The 17200-nt window shown below is 43.9% G+C and overlaps 1 protein-coding gene across 5 annotated transcripts in view; it reads left to right on the top strand.

The window, feature by feature from the left end:
- Window positions 1-17200, top strand: part of LOC148018808 (putative serine/threonine protein kinase IRE) — a 128072-nt gene that overhangs the window by 74914 nt on the left and 35958 nt on the right. Inside the window, exon 12 of one of the 5 annotated variants that reach the window (XR_015695028.1) lies at window positions 4627-4672. The exons of the other annotated variants lie outside the window; for them this stretch is intronic. The gene's annotated coding sequence lies outside the window, so the exon portion shown is untranslated. The remainder of the gene's footprint in view (window positions 1-4626; window positions 4673-17200) is intronic. 5 annotated transcript variants of the gene reach the window in all.

The raw sequence follows: 17200 nt of genomic DNA, 5'->3' as shown, positions 1-17200 counted from the left end.
GATTTCTAAACATTGTATTCCTGAAGGCTGCAAAAATAACTATTATTAGTTAACTGTGGAGAGTCTAGACCAAGCTAGTTTCTTTTCCTTTTCGTGTCCCTTTGGGGATTTAGCTTAAACCAAAGTTTTCCATGCTCCAGTCAGCCCCTGAAATACCTTTTATTCTTGGTCCACAGTTTCCTACCGAGAACAAGGGAAGCTGGATTGATGTGTTATCCAAGTTTGTGATTCCTGTGGTATCCTTCTTCTGTTTCTTGTTAATCAACTTCAACCAATGCTGTGCTTCTCCCCCAAAAAGAAAGGCTCCTCAAGATACAGTTCGCTTCTGGACATGGGCAGGCTTTTGAACCCGTAAGCCAGTTGACAGCCAAGAAAGTTCAGGCCTATCTGTTGTTAACCAGCACCTGAGCAACCCAGACACAATGGGAAGGGGAGTTCAGTGTTGCATCACTGATTTGTATCCACATGACTCTGAGTAGCTTAGTGAAGGTGACGAGTAAATGTAGTGAGTAGGAGGGAAGAAGCACTGAGCACGTTTGATGGATTGCTAGAAGAACATGTGAGTATGAGGGTGTCTATATATAGACAGAAGTGGGATGCCGTACAAGAGGGGGAAAATGGCCCAAATGATAGTTGACGGGTAGCTGATAGGTAGAGATAATCTGGGATCTCACATGATTCGACACCTCCTTCAGCTCAAGTGGGAGCCACAAGGTGACAAAGACGAAAGAAACATTGACACTCCAGTCGTTCCCAAAGTAGCCTCTTACAGATTTTCCAAAAGGAAATGAAATCTTCTGTCAGCTAGCATTGAACACCGCATGGGAACACCACACATGGGCTCTTTTGTATAGCATAAAAAAGCTTTGAGTTGTATTTCACACTTGTATACAACGCAAGTGTTCGAGTTGTACTCACTTCCCATATAGCATAGGAACAATCTTTAATCATGTACAAGGTAGTCTAGTGGTTTACTTTTTACTATACTTGAGTGACTCATGATTTTTCTCTAGAGAGTTTTTTTTTGGGGTTGACTTTTCTCCAAACTAGACATTTTTTGGAGACTTCTTGGACCTTGTGAGAATTGAGGTGGACTCGACCTGGACCTGCCTCAAGGACTGCCCCACCAAAAATTTTTCCTCCAAAGTTTTTGTTCGGAAACTTTTTGAGGTAGACTAGACTTGACATGTAAGGGCTGCCCTGATCTAGAGATTTTTGGGTAATAAGTCTAGAGAATATCTCCTCCCACTATCCCAAGGTCTCTAGATATTGCATGAAGAACTTTTGCCCTCCCCTCTTCACCTATAAAAAGAGAGGGAAGGCAATCATTGTGTCAAGCAATCATTTTGTGCTAATAGAAGTGTACTTCTGTCTCTCTCCACTCCAAGCGTCACCATTTCACCCTACAATCCTTGTCTGTAAATTTCTCTTTTTTCTCTTGTCATAAGGACATGTATTTTTGAAACCTCATTTAACATGTGGATTAATTTTTAATCACATGGTTAAGTAAATGTTGCACATGTGAGGTGTAATTGGGGTTAGAGTAAATTTACAAGCCCGAGATCGAAGGAAATCACGGGATGTCGAAGGCAAAAGTTGCTATAAGTCATGTTGCACAGGTACTTGGTGGTATCTAATGCATTCATTTGGCCATAAGTGTCAGTTGTTGGTGACGCCTGGAAAGTGGCGTTTAATGGTACCTACCGCCAACGTGATAGTCAAAGATGGCGTAGAGACACTCGGGAATGGAAGTTGCCTAGTCAATTTAATTATTGGCCAGTTAGATTATTTTTTCAGGGCATCGAAATAAAATTTAGATTAATTTTCCGTATTTAAATTTAAAGATTGAAAATTAATATTTAATTATGGATAATGCTGGAAAAGCCATCTGGAAAGGCTGCCACTTGTTGTCAAAAATGACCATACCAGACTGAAACTGTCTTTAGAGGATAGAGAGAGGTATTTTTAGTGTATTCAGCTTGCAAGAGAGAGGGAGGAGATATTGTTGGTTTGATTTGCAGCCACTGGTGGACCTTCTGAGGCAGCGAAGGACAGGAGAAAACCAATCAAAAGCAAGTAACAACATCTATAAGTTGTAGAGACAGAGCAACAGATAGATTTTTTTCAATTCTTTGTGAAGAAAGTTTGAGTTTTCTCTCTCCTCAGCATTCTCTCTCATCTCCCAACCTTTCTATAGCCTTGCTTCGAAGATTACATCATTGAGATCACCAGAGACTGAGAAATTTCAGATTTCTCTGCTGTAAACCCTAATCTGCAGCATAAATCAAGGTTTATCAGTAGCCTCCGGAAGCATGCCAGAAATTGGAAGCTCCAAGACTTGGATTCAATATTGTTGAAACTGTTTTCAGTTAAATTCAGGTGGAGGGACCAGCAAGTCAATGAATTTGGGGCATTTTCCATGTCTATCAAAGCAAGTGAAGGTCAATTGATTGCCCGAATCAAGGGGAAAATTAGATTGAAGACTTGCTTGTCATTTTGGACGGCAAGGGAAGTTGGAATATTGAAAGGGATTGGGTGAATTCCATTGTACATCAACTTCTTGATCAATTAAGTTAAATAAATACCAAAAGGGGTGCCAGGTTTGGGGCCAACAAGGTGTGCAATGTCCAAGATTATATGGTAAAGTCTACTTTTCAGTTTTATGAATTTGTTGATTGTTGTAAATAGTGCTTAATCAGGTTATTTACCACCCTATCTGAGGAGGAAGGTTGGTTTCACCTCTTCTCTCTAGACTTCACTTTTTCTCTTCCAAGGTTGTCACATCCAATGGTATCCGATTCGTATAGTCCGATGCTAGTACGGTACTAAATCAGACTAATAAATCTTGGACCTACGTTCAATGAAAAAAAAAAACATATAACTTTAAGTCTATACTTAATGTTTGGACTTAAAACATAAACTTAGAGATTCAAGTCAAAAGTAAGTGCAAAAGAGAGTTGAAACAAGACCCAAGAGTCAAGACTCAAGAGTATAGCATGAATAATGAAACCAATAACTTTATTATGAGCCAAATGTGTAATCTCACATAAAAAGTATACACAAATGGATTGAGATAAAAGCGAGCATACATGGCTCGATTTGAATCAAGATACATGATTACTTTAGATGCTTATATGACTCTCCACATCGAAGGTGGAAGCATTCTCATTGCCGCTTGAGGAGCCATCACCCTCCCTAACAAAATCACCCTCACTAATAACATTGCCCTATTATCATACTCTGGCTCTCTAAGCTCTATGTGAGAGGTAGTGATAGGTATATCCTCTTGGGCTGAACTAGGAGTACTTCTCGAGTCACTCTCATGTCTAGTGAAGCATCTAAGGGCCCCACGAGCATCACAGGCAATTGACGTGAATGTCGAAGTGGAAGCTCCATCGCTACCGGCGTGAGGGCGAATAACAACACAGACACAACGTGCATGAGTGCGAGAGACCCGCCAGTCTATCTCCTTGAGCTCCAAGTAAAGCTCCTTAAATATCTGCTCCTCCTTCAAGTCTCTCTCACGAGTCATACTTTTAAGTGTGCTATCGGAGAGCTTGAGTGAATCCACATTTACCTATATATTTAAAGAATGAAAAACTTAGATAAAACAAATGAAACTTCTCTAAATATATTTCATAATCTATGAAAAAAGTTATGAGCTAAAAAGTATAAAAATTAGATACATGATACTTGTCTTGCCATAAACATTGCATGCATGTTGCGTAGCATGCGTAAATTGGAGCGACAATAAATTAGTCACTCCAATTGTCGTGTGCTAAGCTTATTACGAATTTTGGTGTGCAGGAGGGAATAGGCAGACCAATTCCTCTCACATGCACCCAACGAATAATTCTAAACCATGGGAAGAGAAAGCAAGTTTAAACTTTAAACTTGCAAGTTGTAACTAGAATCAAATGAAAAAAGAGGAGATTTTCAAACTGTGCAGGAACATGTAAGGCCACTCTTTGGAGGTGGGGCAATTAATAGCCAAATGACTCTCACAAAAAAATGCAGATTTCTTCCATAGATACTACCATCTGATCAGCCAGAACATTGCAGTCATCTTGAGCCAATGTTGCGTTAACTCTAGATTGCGTGGTTCACTTCTTAGCGTGGCGAGAGTTTTGGTGCTTAATTCAGGGTGTTATTAATGGCCAATTGGAGTCATGGAGATTCTAATAGCCATACAATAATATTTATGATGTTGAATTTGTATTTAGAATCCTCACGAGTCCCATATTTGACAAATATTAGTAGATGTGAACAATTAAAAGTCTGAAATTGGGTCATAGCAACATGGAATGTCCAGTTTTGGGTCCCCCGTCCCTATTCTCCCTTCCATGCCTATTCCATGTGACTATATAGCCACATTGAATGGCAAATCATGGCGTTTCCTGTTCCCGTTCCCCGTTTTTGTTTCCCGTTCCATGTTGCTAAGAATTGGGTGTTTTGGTGTGTGCTTAGAGTTTGAAGAAATACATATAGAATGGCTAATTCCATATTTTAGTTTAGGTTTCTCAAGTTCCAAATGCAAGCAGTTCGAGTTGGAATGGTGTTTTTTCATAGGTGACAATTTTAACTAAGTGTAAATCGAGTACTAGTTTTGTAATTGTACTGTTACAGATATGGGCACGCTTGTTGTGCAGGGGGGATGCTCCATTCATGTCAGGTACGGAGATCGATTTCCCATCCTGAGACCTCAACAGGGCTGTCCTGATGACTATGAGGCACAGAGTACTATTTAGTTCGCTTAGTTAGAGTGGCACTAAGTTAAATGGTACTTGTAACGGGTTGGCAGTGCTTTCATTAGAAATAATTCTTACTAGGAGTGCTGAGAGATTATCTATGAATCTAGCCTTTGTTGTATTAGTGATCCAGAGAATGATTCTGCATCCTTCAACATTGTGATTCAGACTGTGAATAAGTTTGAAGATTATTTGATGGTCTTTTTAGAGCTATCTTGTCTTCACTCCTGGCTTTGAGCAGCCTTATATGTGCTAGTCTATGGCTTATGTAGTCTCCTATTGGTACTGGATTATCGATAGTTCTGTCAGATTTGGGACTGAATCAAATCATTGTAGTCTCTTGCTGCTCAATATCTAAGGAGGTTCCAGAGGGAGTAATAGAGGTTAGAATGCTAGTCAATGCATGCTGTTACTAAATTTGGTTAGTTTTTGGAAGATGGGATGGTGTAAACCTGCCCCGATGCTTTTGTAGATTTTGGCATACTTGGCCTGTTGTCTCTCATTTTCTTCATTCTTTGTATAATGACTTGGCACATGCACATCTTGCCACACTTGCCCCTCATTTCTTGTTGGGTGCTTGCTTTCTTGGTACCTCACTAAGAACAGATCTTGGTGGCTCACATGGTAACCCGTGTACATTGTAGTTTGCAATTAGGTTTTCTGTCTTTGTAATACGTTTTCTTTGAATCTTATCGTTGTCTTGTTCACTATTGTTGTGCATGTTCTCCTTGTACTGGACATTCTCCCTAGAGAGCATCCCATATCTCTATGTTCCTTTAATTTCATACTTCAATGCCTTTATATTACCTATTGACATTTGTCATTTTAATGTATTTAGCAGACTATATATGTTCTTGTAAAAAAAGTTGTGCACAATCTTGTTTGTGAATATCCAAATTATATCATTGGTGAATTTACCTGAGGGCTGCTATCATGTAATTTTTTTGCCTTCGATCATTGAATGAAGGGAAATTTATATCTGACACAGAAGAAATGTGAAGAGAATCAGTTGGTGGGTTGTTTGGATGCATCTCAAAGAGAATGTGGAACTAGCCAAGGGCAAAGCCACTAGATAAGTAGGAAAGTGAGCAGTGTGTAAAGAAGGTAGAGGGGTCATTGAGGACCAAAAATCATGGACATCACAATGATTCTCCCTGGTTTTTTTTTTCCAAGAAAAGAGAATTCTATTAATAACACCTTGGAGAAAGTCCCCCTAAGGTAAATACAAAGTGCAAGAAACCCTGTGAAGAGTAACTAAGTACATCATAGATACAGTGGTTGTGTAAACAACCAATCTGGTGGACTAAAGTGCCAGACCATCTGAGGGGTAGTGTGAAAGAAGGTGTTTGAATCCCAAATCCTCAGGAAAGCCTCTCTTTTCTTCCTCATCCTCTTAGAGCTGCCCTGCAACCTCTCCCATCTCCCACGGAGAGTATGGACTATCTCTGTCCAAATCCTCGATAAAGACTCCCCAGTGGGTATATCCTGACGATCAATGACCCGGCTGCATCTCGCAGTCCATATGTACCAAGCTATAATGCCGGAAATCAGCTCCCATCTGTGACAATGTCCCTGAGTCCACTGTGTCTGTGAGTAGGTTGGGGTAGGGATTCTGCTCAGATGCTGTCCAATGATGAAAAAAGAAATGCTCCCTTGAGTGTCCTCATAGCCGCATGCTGGACCTCTGTTTGTGACCCAAGCTGCAGCCCCCCATGTCGCCACCATGGACTCTGTTGTACCATGGAATACTATCCTAAGAGCTCTCCTCCAAATCTCTTGGGCTCTAGGACAGTCCCATAGGCAATGTCTTTGAGTCTCCTTTGGCTCACCACATCGTGCACAAGCCACTGGGTCCTTTCCATATCCGAGCCAAGTGCCAACTGCTAAACTCGTATGGGCTAGAAGCCATAGAAAGAGAGATATCTTCCTGGGCATAAAGCTGTCATGTAGCTGCCTCCAAAAGTCATATAGGAACTCATCTGAGACTCCCTCTCTATGCCAATGAAGGATGGTTGCAGGCTGTGCTCTAATCTTACTCATCTGTAAATTCCGTCCCAATCTAGTAGTGTAGCCAAAGAAGGGGATGTTGGATGGCCTATCAAGGAAGGGATCCCTCCACATCCACTCTCCTGGATCCTACTAAAGTCTCTGTAGAGGCTCCTTTGGTATGCCCAATATCTCAATCCATCTATAAGACAAGTGGTTGGGTCTGGGTCTATGTGCCATTTTCTTTGAGAGAGTGCCACTACTCTGATTCTTTGCTTGGAGCAGCCACTGAGTGCTGTAAGGTCAAGGTCCTCTCGCTGGAGGCGGCCATCCTCCTCAACAGTGAAAGTGAATGTCTTATCTTTGCTAGATGCAATGATTGCTAGAAGGATATCCCCTCTAGAGAAAAGACCAATCCAAGTCTGAGAGGAAGTTGTTTCAGTTTGCCAATCTGGTGCAACCCCTTCCATCACGGCCTCAATCATAGCCTTGGCTCCCCTAAGACCATGTAATCTTTGCCTTTGGGTCTCGTGTGGTAACTCCTGAAATGCAAACCACTCCCCCACTTATGTAGCGACCTGTAAAGAGAATCTTCCCCATGATAAGTGTGTTCGTTGCCCAATGGTGTGGCATGACTTTGATCTCAAATAATGATTAAAGAGAAGAGGTAGTCTCCTCTTCTCTTCAATAGTAGTCGGGGGGAGCTGGTGAAGCCCTAGAGATACGGATTTCCAAGCTCTAATAATGGCAGCTGTAAATTTGACCTCGAAGCTCCTCCCTAAATCTCTGGTGCTGATCTCCTGAAATATCTAGTGAATGTTGGGCTGCCATGGTCCTCCATGTATAGGTGTCAAGTCCTCTAGCCTTCCCATCAGAAGTTTCTTCCAGGGCTCCTCACCTGGAAGCAGACCCCTAACAATGAGCTTGACCAATAAGGCTTTTCTCTGACTATCTGGGTCTATGATCCCCAATCCTCCTCTAGATCTAGGCTGTATGATGATATCCCAAGCCACCTTTTCTTTGGTTGGACTCCCATCTCCTCCTGACCAAATGAAATTCTTGATGAGGCGTTTCATCTGGCCAATACACCACCTAGAGAATGCCCAACAAGAAGTGATGTACCACATGGTCGCAAGAAGAACTTGGTTGGCAACCACCACTCTTCCTGCCAACGAGAGTCTCGCCGAGCTCCAATACAAAAGCTTTTGTCTGATGCTCAAAAGGAGAGGTGCCAACTGCTGCTCTGAGGTAATGTCAATCCCCAAATGGCATCCGAGATATCTCACAGCGGTCCCGTGGGGAACCCATGTGAAATCCTCGTGTGGTCGCCACTTTGGCTGTCTAGTATCACATATCCAAAATCCAAAGGATTCGTGCCAATTAATTAGTGCTCTTGATGCTCTGCAAAATTGTTGGGGGTAAAGGCGCCTCCGTCTAGCCGTCTGTGTGTTACTACACTGACAGTACCCGCCACTGCACACTGAAGGTGGCGGGCGCCCGTCACAGTCACTTATTCTTTATTCTTTTAGTGATAGTTTGAATAAAGGAAGGCTTGGCCACACATTGTGGTTGTTGGAGTTCCCACTTTTGAGTCTCTCTCTCTCTCTTGGCTCTTGCTCTCCATCTGCCATAGCTCTCACCGCCGAGCTTCTTGCTCCTGGGTTTCACTTTCCTTTCTACTGGTATCAGAGCAAAGGCATTGGAGTTTCCCCGGCATTCTCTTCAGCCCGGATTTGAAAAGCTTCAACCCGAGCTTCAATGGCAGCCATGGCACCTTCATTTGCAGGTATGTTTTGATCTCCCGCCTCCTCCCCGAGCTTCCGGATCTTCATCGGCTTCTTCCCGGGCTGCATTGGAGCCCCCTTGACCTTGCCAAGTGTCCCCAAGGGCTGTTGAAGATCCCCCAGCCCCTAGGAATAGCCAGTGCAATTTTCGGTGCATTTTTAGGGGGTTGGGCTGATCTGCTCCCTGGCATTTCTCTGCTTCTCCTCGGCTTCCCGGCACTCTTGGCAACCTTTCCGAGCATTGCTTGACTCTCCGGCATTGGTGCTTGGCTCCCGGTGATCGATTCGGGTGCTTCCCCCTTTAGCCCTTTGCTGTATACACAGTCCCAGGACTGTCAAAACAGGGCAGCACTTGACATTTACTGTTTAATACTTCTTGGCATTGCCCGTTTGATGTCTATTGATGCTCGGATGTTATGGGATGCTATGTCTATGCCTTGGGACTGATTTGGAGCAAATTTGATCACCGTTTGAGCTTCATATAACAGTAAATTACTTACTGTAATACAGTGGGTTGAAGCTCATTTATTTGGTGTATGCATTGGTTCATGGATACGGGGTGCTTCCTGGAGGTTTGAATGATCATACGATGTATATGGAGGTTGTCAAATGCTTCTTCTTGGTTCCCGAATGTTTTTGAGCTTGTATTAAGCTCCGACTTGATTGTTCTTCATTGGCTTTTGGCTTCAGTTGGCATGCTTTGAACCGGTCTATGCCTATTGTCATTGCTTGACATTTAGGCTTCTTGTATTTATGCCTTAGTTAGATATGGATGCCACTTGGTTTGCCCATGCTTGATAATTACTTGGAGCTTTATCTTCAGATGTATTTGAACATTTTGGATCTATTGGGCATCACATTTGGTTGTCAGTTACATACTCTTTGACTACTTTCAGGCTTATGCTTTATGGGTCTGAGATAGCTTGGGATTTATGCTTTGGATGTATCCTACTGGGATTTGGCATGTCTGATGCTATGTATTTGATGTATTAGAGCGTTGCTTCCTCTCTTTGCATTTGACTTCGCTTCCAGTGGGAGCCTCTTGGTATATTCGGATACACACAGAGTCTTATTTACAGATGAGCTTGAGCTTGTGGGACAGTTACATGCATTTGCTCTCTTGAGAGCTTTATGTCTACTGTTTGTTTGTAGTGGGCTGATTTGATACGCCTATTGGGGCAGGCACCCATCTCTGTCACAGGTTGTCAGTTTTGTATGAATCTTGGATGGTTATGTATTGAGCTTCTTGCTCTATCAATTATGCTTGTGCTTGGTCTCTTCTCTTATCCCGAGACCCATTACATGCATGACTTCTGGACCTATAAGATGTCTCTCGCTTAACAGGTTATTGGTTTGAAAGTTCTTGGTTCCTTCTTGCCCTTGGAAACTCACTGTTGGATGTATCTTGCTACCTGGCAGTTGTAGTGACATATGTATCAGTGATTGCTTCATTTTGGGACAGTTTTACATACTGCCGTCCTTTATTATAGCAAGCTGAAATCTGCAGATTTTGAGCACTTCTATGAGGGTTATTCTTACTATTTGATGTTATCTTGGTCATATTTGGGGGACAGGTGTTTCTCTTGGTAAAATTCACTCTTTCAGCCAGTTTTAGTAGTGGTTTTAGTGCATTTTCTGCTAATTACAGCAACCTGCAATTTTACTTTTTTGCATTGATTTGGGACAGTATGGCTGGTCATCTGAAAGATACAACTCTCTTTAATATTGCCAAGTTGGATAGTACCAACTATGGGTATTGGAAGTCCCAAATATGGCAAGTTTTGGTGCAGAAGTTGCAAATTAAATCCTTGCGTTTCAAGGGTGTTAAACTTGAAGATATGGATGATGATGTTTGGATGGAAGTTGATGAGCTATGCAAGTCTATCATTATTTTGTCACTCTTAGAAGAGGTCCGTCATAATGTTGTTGAAGATGAGAATCAGAGTGCATGGGATTTATGGGAGAAGATTCAGGAGGTCTATGCGCAGCAAAGTCCTGCGTCACAGATGTATTGGCTGAAGCAATTAATGGACCTTCGCATGGAGGGGATCTTCCTATCATCTCATTTTAGTCAGTTTCCTGCTATCATGAAGAGTTTGTTGTCACAGGGTATCGAGTTCCAAGACAACTTGCACCTGTTGTTATTGCTTGGCACCTTGCCTGAATCATGGGATGTCTTCTATACTGCCATATGCACAAACAAGCTTGATGGGCTGAAAATCAAAGATGCTGAGAGTACTTTATTGATCGAGGAAATCAGCAGGAGAAACAATGATGCTTCCCGCTCTTCATATGCATTGACCATTAGAGATGGCAGACATGGCAGGCATGATAATGATCATTAGGGCAGGGACTCTCAGAAGTCCAGGTCCAAGTCACGTGGTCGCAGTAAGTCTCGTGGACGGAGGTCTGATCTTACTTGTCATTATTGTGGAAAAGCAGGACATATTAGGCCGTAGTGCCATAAAATGCGCGATGATAAGGGCAAGGAAAAGGGAAAAGAAGAAATGCAAGAAAAGTCTTTTGAGCGCAGTATTGTACCTGCAAAGTCCAGTGTGAAGATAGAAGAGGTTAATGTCATACATGCCACTGATTCTGATGATGATTACATACTTGCAGGTTCTTCATGCGATGCCTTACAGACTTCTGAGATACATTTTATGTATGCATAGTGCTGGCTCTTGGATTCGGGTGCGTTCTTTCATGTGACATCCTGTAGAGATTGGTTGCATACCTATTGTACCATGTCTGGTTCTGTGCGTGTTGGTAATGACAAGTCTCTTGACATTGTGGGCATTGGAGATATTAGACTGCAGTTTTCTTCTTGCAGTTCTTTTGTTTTGCATGATGTATGTCATGTACCTGCGTTGACTCACAGCCTTGTGTTAGCTGGATAGCTTGATGATGCAGGGTATTTTGTGTCTTTTGGAGACTCTGCATAGAAGATTACTTGTGGTAGTCTTGTACTTGCAATAGGTGCCAAGTCTGACAGCCTCTATCTCTTACTTGTATCTGGAGCTACATTCGATCATGTTTTGTTTGTGGGTTTTATTCCCCATAAATTCCTTTGGCATGCTCGTTTGGGACATATGTCTCTTAAAGGAATGAAAAAGCTCCGTGCTTTGTTGTATCTTCCGCCTTTTGACTCTTTGCATTTTGATTCTTGTGATCATTGTTTGTATGGCAGACAGACTCGAAATACACATACAAAGTCTGGTAAGAAACGCATGGGTGAGCCCTTGGCTCTTGTGTACTCAGATGTATGTGGGCCCATGCCCTGTCAGTCACCTGGTGGGGCAAAGTACTTTGTTACTTTCATAGATGATTACTCACGTAAGGTTTGGGCTTATTCCATAAAGAGAAAATCTGATGTCTTAGACATATTTCAGCGTTGGCTTATATTGGCAGAGAACCAGTCTGAAAAAAGGCTCAAATGCCTAAGGTCAGATAATGGGGGTGAGTATGTATCACGTGCTTTTGAGCAGTTTTGTGATGAGCGGGGTATTAAGGGTCAGTTGACCGCCCCTTATACCCAACCCCAGAATGGTATGGCTGAATGCATGAATATGATGATTTAGAAAAGGGTCTGTAGCATGCTTAGCCAGGTTGGCTTACTGCAACACTTTTGGACTGAGGTAGTTACTATTGCAGTGCATCTCATCAATAGGTTGCAGAGGAGGTATGGCCAGGCTGACTTTCAGGTTGCAGAGGAGGTATGGGCAGGCAAGTCCCCCTCTTATGATCATTTGCGTGTTTTTGGACGTGAGGCATTCTGCCATGTCCAAGGACAAACATAATAAGTTGGATCCTAAAAGTGTCAAATACATTTTCATTGGCTATGGAGATGCATGAGAGATGGGTTACCGTCTATGGGATTTGCAGGCGCGGAAAGTGATCCGCAGCCATGATGTCATCTTTCATGAGGACAAAATGCATATGCAGCCTTAGAAAGTGGTTGAGGTACGCATAGTTATCTTTTAGGAGGAGCCACCTGCTCCCGTTCAGCCTGCTCCACGGCCAGCTAGATAGTGTGCAGTATCACCTGATGCTCATGGCCCAGATGCTAGGCATGCTGATGTTAGACGGGATGCCGATCAGGCAGCAGAGCCTGGATTGAGGTATTCTACTAGAGATAGACGACCTCCTGACCGTTTTGCACACTCTATGGATTATGTACTGGTTACAGATGCAGGAGAGCCTCTTACGTATGATGAGGCTATGCGCAAGGGTGATTGTCACTCTTGGGAGAGGGCTATGGAGTCTGAGCTTGACTCATTGCATAAAAATCAGACTTGGGATTTTGTTTCCTTGTCTCAGGGTAAGAAGGCTTTGCCATGCAAGTGGGTGTACAAGCTGAAAAGTACCCTTGGATAATCCAAGCCGGCATACAAGGCTCGATTGGTTGCTAAGGGTTTTAAGTAGGAGCATGGTGTTGACTTTGATGAAGTCTTTTCTCCTATAGTCAAGATGATCACCCTACGCTTAGTCTTGGCCTTGGTTGCACAGCTTGACCTGGACTTGTACCAGATAGGTTTCAAGACGGCTTTTTTACATGGGGACTTGCATGATGGGATTTATATGGAGCAGCCTAAGGGCTTTGCAGACCATGGCAGGGAACACCTAGTGTGCAAGCTAAAGAAGAGTCTATATGGCTTGAAGCAGGCATCTAGGGAATGGTACCATAAGTTTGATGCTTTCATGCAATCACATGGCTACAACCGCAGTGCTATGGATCCGTGCTTGTACACGAAGAAAACTCGTGACAGTTCTTTACTGATTTTGGTACTCTATGTGGATGACATGCTTTTAGCAGGGACAGCTCATGAGGAGCTAGATGCTCTTAAGGCTCAACTCAAGGAAAGCTTTGAGATGAAAGATTTGGGATAGGCCTCTCATATACTTGGTATGCGCATTACACGCGATAGATCTCAGGGATTACTCTTTCTGTCACCGAGGTAGTATATTCATAAAGTCCTTGAGTGCTTCCGCATGCAGGATTTTAAGCCTATTGGAATTCATTACCTTCTCATGTGAAGGTTTCACAGGCCGGTTGTCCACAGACAGATGAGCAGAGGGCCGAGATGACCAAGATTTCCTATGCATCAGCTGTGGGTAGTCTTATGTATGCCATGATAGCAACTCGTCCAGATATTGCTTTTGCAGTTGTGGTTGTGGCACGTTATATGGCTACACTTGGCAAGAAACGTTGGGATGCCGTGAAAGGTATCATGAGGTACTTGAAGGGCACAACAGATATGTGTCTTTGTTATGGCAGCAAGGATACAAGAGTTGTGGGGTACACTGACTCTGATTATGCATTACATGGAGATAGTAGGAAGTCCACTTCTGGCTATGTGTTCACTTATGCTAGAGGGGCTATCTCTTGGATGTCTAGGGCACAGAAGTGTACGGCTCTTTCTACTACAGAGGCCAAGTATATTGCAGCCACATATGGTTGTAAGGAGGCTATCTGGTTAGGCCGTTTGATTGCAGACCTTGATATGATAGATGCTATGCCTACACTGCATTCGGATTCTATGAGTGCCATTTAGTTGGCCAAGAATCGGGTCTTCCATGCGAATACAAAACATATTGAGGTGAGGTATCACTTCATTTGTGAGGTCGTTGAGGACAGGTCTGTTGACCTTGTCAAGATTTCGATTGAGCAGAATCTTGCAGACTTGCTCATGAAAAGCCTCACTACCGAGCGCTTTGCCTTCCTCAAGAGATTGATGGGCATTGAATGAGATGACATCTTTTTTCTGATCCTGTTGTACATGTGTACATGTTGTACTATCTTTTCTTTTTCTCTCACTGGCGCAGATTCACCTTTAAGTGGGAGGTTGTTAGGGGTAAAGGCGCCTTCGCCTAGCTGCCCGCGTGTTACTACATTGACAGTACCCGCCACTACACACTGCAGGTGGCGGGCGTCCATCACAGTCACTTATTCTTTATTCTTTTAGTGACAGTTTGAATAAAGGAAGGCCCGGTCACACATTGTGGTTGTTGGAGTTCCCACTTTTGAGTCTCTCTCTCTCTTGGCTCTTGCTCTCCATCCGTCATAGCTCTCACCGCCAAGCTTCTTCCTCTTGGGTTCCACTTTCCTTTCAAAAATGTCTCCATGGCTGTTACAAAGGCTCTAAAGTTGCCCTCATTCCCATCCAAGTAAACTGCGGTATCATCAGCAAACTCCACATCAAGAGGCTCCTCAAATTCAAGGATGGGTAGCCTAATGCCTCTGATACGTGTAGATTTGTCTCTCAAGAAGGAACTCATGCCCTCTGTCACAAATACAAACAAGAACGGAGCAAGTGGACATCCCTGTCTAATTGATCTATGGATGTTGAATCTATCTTCTCTTGCCCCTCCAGTCATGACCTAGCTATGTGCTGAAGAATAGAGAGCCGCTACACGCTTGACCCACTGCTCTGGAAAGCCCATTCTCAGTATTGTGTTCTCCAAGAACTCCCAATCCACGCGATCATATGCTTTCTGAAAGTCGAGAAGGAGCACAATAAGGTCTTGCCTCCTGGATCTAGCCAAAGCTGTGGTCTCCCAGAAGTGAAGATGTTGTCCAGGATGCTATGATCTCGGACGAATCCTGTTTGAGTGGGGTGTATAATATCTGACATCAATGGTGCCAACCTGAGACTAATCGCCTTTGCGAGGATCTTATAGGCAGTTCCAAGCAAGGTGGTCGGTATCCACTGTGTGATCTCCAATCTATCTCCACATCCTTTTGGGATAAGATGAATCAGCTCCTTAGAGAGTCTCTCTGGCATAGTCCTTGATACCATAATCTCCTGAAAGGCTGAGTGAAGGCCTTTTTTGATAAGATCTTAGTAGCTCACAAAGAAGGATTTATCTAGTCCATCTTCCCTTGGACACTTGCCTGAGGGTAGTGCCCGAAGTGCCTCCTCCAACTCCTCCTCTGTAAAATGGGCCATCAGATTTCTGCTCATCTTGTCTGTAACCACCCTCTGCGTGCTTTGCCAAACTGCTTCTCTATCTCTCTCATATCTAGGGGGTCTAGTGGTGGATCCTAGTAGGGATGTATAGTATTGTGTGGTCACCTGTCTCGCCTCTAGAGGGCCCTGTGCAATGGATCCATCAGCTCTCCTGAGTCTCCAAACAACTTGTCTAGAGTATTTAGGCCTTGTGGTGTGGAAAAAATTCCTGTTAACCCTGTCCCCAGACTGAGTCCAAAAAGAGGCTCTCGCATGAAATATGCACTCTGATCTAGCTGCCTTCATGGAGTCAATCTCTACCCTGGTGGTATGCATCCTCTCAACTATCCATTTGCATCCTGGCCGTCTCTCCTCCCTCTGTAAGGCAACCAATGATGCCCTAGAAGCTCTTTCCTTCTCTAGAAGGCTCTGTCTCCTCCTTGTGGCCTCTTCTTTGAAGAGGGAACTAATCTTCTGTAGGCTCTCATCCAAGTCACTAGCTACCCGTCCAGCTGAGAAGGGTCTAGATCTCCAACACTATGTGACTGGGTCTCTAAGATCATCCTCATAAAACAAGTGCTCTGGAATCCTGACACTAGAATGGGGGCCCCCTACTCTCTCAGGAAGAAGTATCTGAATCGGTGAGTGGTTCGAGAGGGTCGTGCCAGGTATGATGCCTCTGTCGCAGGCCCATTCATCCACATAAAATCGATCAATCGTGGAGAAAGTCCTGGCTCCTATCGGCCTGTCTCTCCTGGAGAATTAAAGTGAGCCTCTGGTCCTGCCAAACTCTGCTGTGAACCATGGGTCCTGGCCTATAATCTGGAATAAGCCTGTAATCTGGAATAAGAACTCCTCCCAAGCAGCTTGCTCTCCTCCCTAATGATTTCTGTGCATCTGCCTCTCCTGTCCTCAAGAGCCTCCACCATGTTAAAGTCACCCCCTACCATTTAGTGATCAACCTGTGGTAGAGATTGACTGAGGGTGGTCCAAAACTGTCTCCTGTCTCGTTGGCTATTCGGGGCGTAAATGGCCAACAAACCAATGAGTGCCTCCTCCACTCTCACCGAGACCCACATGGCTCTCCGTGGAATTAGAATACCCCAGCCATGTATCGATCGAGTCCACTGCTCCCCAACACATATACATACTCCAACTTGTATCTCGGTAGCACCTACAGCTGCTGCCCAGTAAGTGTGACTCTGGCTTGGCAATAGCTTCCCGCAACATTGGGATATCTAGTCTGCCAAAAGGTGGTGCTCCTGTAATATAAGAAAATCAATCGATCCTCCTACTAGAGCTTTGTGCAGATCTTGTCGCATGAGGCTCGGGCCCCGCCTAAAATGACGACCTCTGAAACCTCGTACATTCCATGAGAGTATCCTCATGGAGTGTGTCTCAACCTCTCGGACCGGCGTGGCTGTACAACCCATGCCTGCCTTTGCTGCCTCCTAGTATATATCCGATCATGTGTCCTCTCTGCTATCTCCGCTGCGGGGTGTAATGGGGAGAAGTCCTCAGAGTAGGCATCTGAGTCGTCTACCTGTTGCTCACTGTCCCGGGCTATCACGGCCTCCCTTGCCTGCTGTGTGTCGGGTACCTGAGATGGGCTAAGCTCGGGAAGCTCAATCTGATGGAGCAGTGGTCTGGGGGACTGTGGCGTATCTAAAGCCTGTTGTAGCTCCTGAGAGGCTGCTGGTGTCGCTGCTTCCGTGGGCTGAATCACATTCATTTG

The sequence above is a fragment of the Lygodium microphyllum genome, chromosome 20, assembly GCF_053477565.2.
Source record: "Lygodium microphyllum isolate KBCC chromosome 20, Lygodium_microphyllum_v1.1.10, whole genome shotgun sequence".
Taxonomy (NCBI): Eukaryota; Viridiplantae; Streptophyta; class Polypodiopsida; order Schizaeales; family Lygodiaceae; genus Lygodium; species Lygodium microphyllum.
The sequence above is the reverse complement of the archived record's forward strand: the minus strand, read 5'-3'. Positions and strand labels throughout refer to the sequence as shown.